Consider the following 5,784-nt stretch of genomic DNA (forward strand, 5'->3'; position numbering starts at 1 on the left):
CACTTGGTTTTTGACTATGAAAAAATAATAGAGCAGTTCTTTTGTTGCCAAGGGCTCAAGAAGATGACCACAACAGGTCAGAATGATTCTCCGTATTTCTATTTAAAATCTCTAGGTTTATCTTGTGAATCATGTGCAGGTGTTTGCACACCTAACAGTGATATTATTGCACAGCACGCTATCACACCTCATTAAAGGCTCTCCTGGCACTCCATGGTGCTGCAACATCCTGGATGAGAATCAGTAATCTAAAGGATGCAATGCAATTAGTATGGAAAGTGAAACTGATAAATGGATAAATAAAATGAATTAGAGTGGATGAACAAAACAGAACTGATGTCTGGTTGAGTAAATGGAATGCATTTTGATAAGTATATGAAGCAGCAAGGCTGATCAATTATGTTTTATTCTAAATACCAAATTTTCTTGTATCCAACATGTACCTTTCCCCCCTACATCCACCCCTCAGAATTGAGGTGTTCACAGTAAGCACAGAAGCTGATTTTTTGCCCAGGCAGAAGCACCCTGCTTTGATTCTTGCTCCACACTGCAGTAGCAGCTGCATTACTATTCAGACAGCTGAGGCAGTCAGTGACTTAGTTGCTCACTGGTGTTTACTCCATAGGTGTGAAAATTATCTCTCCTTTTTAATAATCTTGATGTTCCACTAATCAAGCTAGCCTTTCTTAGGGCAAGTCTTCTGTGCTCCTGGTCTCGGTCTTCCTACCTTACAGCCTGGGAGACTCTTTAGCTCTTTTTAAAATAATAAATCTACCCAAGGATCCAGTCTTCTATACAGCCACAACTCTGGAAAAATCTTTTCTTCTTCGTTCTTCCTTTCAAAAATAAGGTACATTATATCCTGAGGTGTGTTGTATCTGATAAAAGGTGGTAATCCATTTTGCCAAGAAAGAGGCTTGAAAATGATAATTTTGCTAGTGGGTTTTTATGAGATCTGGATAAATTAAGAACTATTTCTACTATAGATTTATGTCTTGTTTCCTGTGTAGTTTCTACTGTTTCCTTATGTACATTGTTGGCTATGAGGTAGGGTCTGAATAACTACTACTACATCCTTGTTATCTCTCATCCAATCTTTGGCCGGTTTTACTTGTCTGCTTTGCCCTCCCTGGGTGCCTGTAGATATGTGGGGAGGCTGCTCTGACACGCTGTAATTACAGTGTGTTGAAGCAGACTTGATAAATAGAGTCTGCTGGAGCATGCTAATTAGTGCACCTCCAGCAGCCTCCATGTCTTGTGCATCAGCATCTCCATGCTTCAAAATGGCATGGGGGCACTTTAACTAAAGCTCATTTGCCAAGCTTTAGTTAAACTGCCCCTGCTACCATTTTGAAGTGCAGGGACCCTGACATACGAGATGCTCCAGGTGCTTTAATTAGAGCAGCTCTTGGAGCTCCTCTAATTAAGGGGCCCTCCCTCCCCTGAAGCATGTGTAAAAACGCCCCCTAGGAGCAGCTTTGACCCGCTACTGTGCAGTCTGTGATTGTGACTAGCTCCTCCTTTCTTTGTTCCCTTTCCTCCTACCCTGAAACTATGCAACGCTATTCACAATCCAACCTGAAACATTTAGAAGTAGCTGGCAAAGTTGCAAAGAGGAAATTAATTTGATATTACTCCGTATACATACCATACAATGCTTATGGTCCTAAAAACCAACTGAGATGTAATTATTTGAGGAGGGACTGCCACACCCTGGGTCTAATCCTGCAAATCTTTTTCAGATAAAAGTCCTGTCTACCTCAGTGAGTAAAATCAGATTCTCTTTAAGCAACATCTTATGTGCAGCTGTTGGAATGACATCAACAACAGGTCCAGATAAAGCTCTTCTCTCTGCTCATACTGATATAGAATGAGTATGATCTTAACAACAACAGTGGCTAACAAATATATAAGATGACAAAAATGAATGAAAGCTATACTGGGACAAATTTTTTCTATCAGATAGTACAGAATCATTATCCCAGACTTGCCATCTAATGGATTTAGAACTTGATCTATTATTTGAACATATTTTTGTGCTCTATTAATTTTTTCATGCATTCATTCCTCAGTAAATTATTTCCTCATATGGTACATTAAAAGCCCTAAGGCACTGTTGATTTATAGCTTAGCAATTATACATGCAGGCTTTCTAGACCTCAACTTAATAGTAATAAGAGATGGCATCTTTATATCTAGTGAAAGTATACCACTCTTGTTTCTGACTGATGGGAGAGAGATATTGGTATCATGCTGCCATTATGTTCTTCTTTAAAAACTTAATAAGAAAACCTACCTTAGGGGGATTACTCAGATGCTCAGGTGTAGCTAGTTTTAGTCAACAGGACCCAGGCATTAATAACTAGAATACATAACTAGGGCATGTATATTTCAAATGGAACATTTCCTTTAAAAAAAACAATAAAAAAAAAAGAAACAAACAGCTCCTTTATGGAGGAATTCATAAATGGATAAAAGAGGAGAAAGGGAGAGGTCCTTTCTCCTCAGCGCTGCCCTTTTATAGAGTATGTCTAATTTCCTACATTAAGGCATTTACGCTCTTCTTTCTCAGTCTGACCTGAGGAAGCGGTGCATGACTGGGTACAGCAGGTACATTTGACTGACATTCTCCAGGGTAACTCATAGAAAGGTAAACGTGGAAAGGTAAACATAGCTGTAAGTGGCGATGGATCACAGGGTGAGCAGGGCTGTGTAAAAAGCCATGTCTATTGGAGCTCAGAGGCCCCTAATTCTGCAGCAAGCCGTACCCTCTAGCCTCTTTCAGTAGCCCCTAGTACCTGGTAGACTGGATGGAATGATTCCACAGGCCCATGGCCTGTATTTTTGACAAGACTGGGTCCCCATATCAACACACTGTCATAAATACTTTTCCATTTACTACATTTATCTATTAGTGGCATCCAGGAAAACTGTTCTGGGTGTGAATCCTCCATAGAAGTTCAAACCCCCAAAATAAATCAAACACTAACAACTCAGAATCAGAGATTAGACCCACATTGTGCATGAGTTGCAAGTGTATATTTGGAGCAAACTGTTGCTCCTATACAGCCTGGAAGTAACTTTGGTTTTAGTCATGGTTATTATTAAAATAGCCTAATACTACAAAGAGAGACTAGTATGAAACTAAACCTACATAAAACATTATGAGAAAGAAACAACATTACACTGGGCACATTTACATGTGCCATTAGCGTGCAGCAAGAAACTGCGGAGCTTATTACTCCACAGTTTATTGGTCTTGGGAAGCTCCCAGGTGCACTGTTTACATGAGTGCCCAGACTGCAGCACACTGAGCTGGGTCAGAGCAGCTCTGCTCATATTGATTGGAGCGAGGTAGGAGCAGCCCCCCACACTGAAGCACCCTCGTGCCCCAGCCAGCAGGGTTAAGTGTCTATATGTGCATTGCTGCACATGGAAAAATTCTGCAGCAGGGTAGTACTTGTACTTGTATTTACAAGTACTACCCTGCTGTGGAGTTTATTAGTTTTCTGTGCCTAAGAGAGGCATACATGTAGATGCACCCAGTGTGACCAATTTTGAAGCCATCTACTACAAATGTAGTGATTCTAAAGATAACTAAGTCTTCAAGATTCATCAGAAGAATGATTTGTTCCAGTGCACATATTTTATGCTCAAAACTTGAGACTTTATTACAAAGTACAGGCATTATAGGTGCTATAAACGTAATCTTATTTTCAAGAAAAATAGAGTATTTCTAAACCATATACATTCCATTGCCTCATGATGCTATTGTGTTATTGAAAGGAACTGACATACTATTCACAATGGATTCCATGGAGAATGTAACTTGTGCTATGCAGAGCATTTGGCAGGTGAGGTCAAATGATTGGAACAAAAACCAAAAAACACTTAATTAGATGAGAAAAATATACTGCTGGAGTTTGCTTTTTGAGGAAGGGGAAACCATGGTTTTGTTGTGCTCATTTTCTATATTTCTGCAGCTTTGTGACAATGATTTGATAGTCTCATTCTTTATCAAACTGTTTCTGGTTAATCATAAGACTATATCAGTGCTTATTAATTTACATTCGGCAGGAGAAATTACTATTATGTTGTTTAATATCTACATCTTTAGAAGAAGAGGGAAACTTCTGTTTTAAATCTCTATAATTTAAGTACTGTAAACTCAAGCAGTTCATATAAATGCCTCTATCTTTCCATACTGTTTATACTTTGAAAGAATCAGGTTGTTCAAAATGAATTAGTTGCAAATAAAATATTATTCATCTAACATGTCTACCCACATTTTTACAGTACTTGCATATTTGGAAGTCATTTACATTTCTCTATGTTTGCTCAGGATGAAGCATGTTCAATTGTATATTAATAAATGAGATTTGATTAATTTTCTAACAAGGCTGAAAAGTTTTAAAAAGAAATATACCCCAGAAGCATCTCAGAGCAAATTTAGAGTTTACATCTAAAAATGGAATCATTTTAAACTTACAATAGGAAACCACTCATATTTGTTTCATTGGGGCACTGGAAATGTTATGGTATGGAATTTGCTCTGTGTTTACCAGAACAGCACAATGGAACAAAAGAAAAGAAAAACTGAATAAGCATAGATACTATCACCATTACTCTTCTGTCCAGGGAGATTATCAGTCATACCTATTCACTGTTCCATGATAAATTAATTTGTAATGCTAAACATGTTTCTGTATTTCAGAACCCGGAAAAAATACTATCACATAACTATTTTTTGGTTTTGGCTTTGAAAATCACTTGCTGTTTTAAAGTATTTTCTAGGTTGTGTCATCTGCCTTTTCAGGAGAATATTATTGCATTTCTTCACAGATAAAATACAGGCAGTCCTCGACTTACGATGTTTCGACTTACAATGAACGGCACTTACGACATTTATAAATTGAAACCCTGTTCCAACTTTCTGACATTAGTTTTGACTTTACAATGCTTGATCTGATGCCACGCCAAGCTAGCAAACAAGTTCGCTGCATCGCCCATCTCCCTAGAGAACATCTGTCCATACTTCCTTGGATGCTTTCTTTACAGTTACCCTGCACTCCAGGCTCACAGTGCTGAGGCCACCAGGGCTGCATCTATGGGCAGCCGGGCACCACGGTGAGCGGGGGGCCCTGTGGGCAGGCAAGTGAGGGGCTGCAGTGCAGCGGCCACCTCGCTTCAGCCCCCTTCAGGCAGTGCCAGCTTATGGGGCTGTGCTGCTTGGGGGATGGAGATGTGGAGCTATTTATTTCTCCCCTTCAGTCTCTGGGGCAGTAGCTGGCTGGATGCAGAATGGGTCCCTCCTGCCCCTGCCCACCAGCAGTTACCATGAACCTTGCAGTAACAGGCAGGTGCAGTAGGGCTACAAAGGCAGGGGCTCTCTGGCCCAGGACAGAGGGTGTTTGAATATGGCTTGCAGGCCCACTGAGTGCTAAAAAGTTCATGATCCGGCCCCACTTTCAAAAAGGTTGGACACCCCTGTTCTAGGGGTTCCCCAGCCAGTGCTGGAGGGTGGGGTGAGTGAATTGGAGCCCCTCCCCACTGGGGCAGAGGTCCAATACACCCAGCCCACCCTCCAGTGGGGACTGAAAACCCACCAGACCGAATTCCCTCTGCTCTCTTTCCCCCCTCCCAATCTGAAGACAGTGGCAGAAGCCACTTTGTTTTGAAATGTCTTCATCTGATCCCTTCTGCAGTGAAGGTTCAGATTTCCACCTGATCAGCCATTTTTGAAGCTGTCAGCAGCCGTGTACTTGTTTGGTCGTGGCTACAGAC

At 40.7% G+C, this 5,784-nt stretch overlaps 1 protein-coding gene across 2 annotated transcripts in view; it reads right to left on the reverse strand.

Moving 5' to 3' along the window:
• PIP5K1B (phosphatidylinositol-4-phosphate 5-kinase type 1 beta) overlaps positions 1 to 5,784 on the reverse strand; it is a 151,524-nt gene that overhangs the window by 9,853 nt on the left and 135,887 nt on the right. The gene's annotated exons all lie outside the window — the stretch shown is intronic.

The sequence above is a fragment of the Gavialis gangeticus genome, unplaced genomic scaffold (assembly GCF_001723915.1).
Source record: "Gavialis gangeticus isolate Ggan-Ray unplaced genomic scaffold, GavGan_comp1, whole genome shotgun sequence".
NCBI lineage: Eukaryota > Metazoa > Chordata > Crocodylia > Gavialidae > Gavialis > Gavialis gangeticus.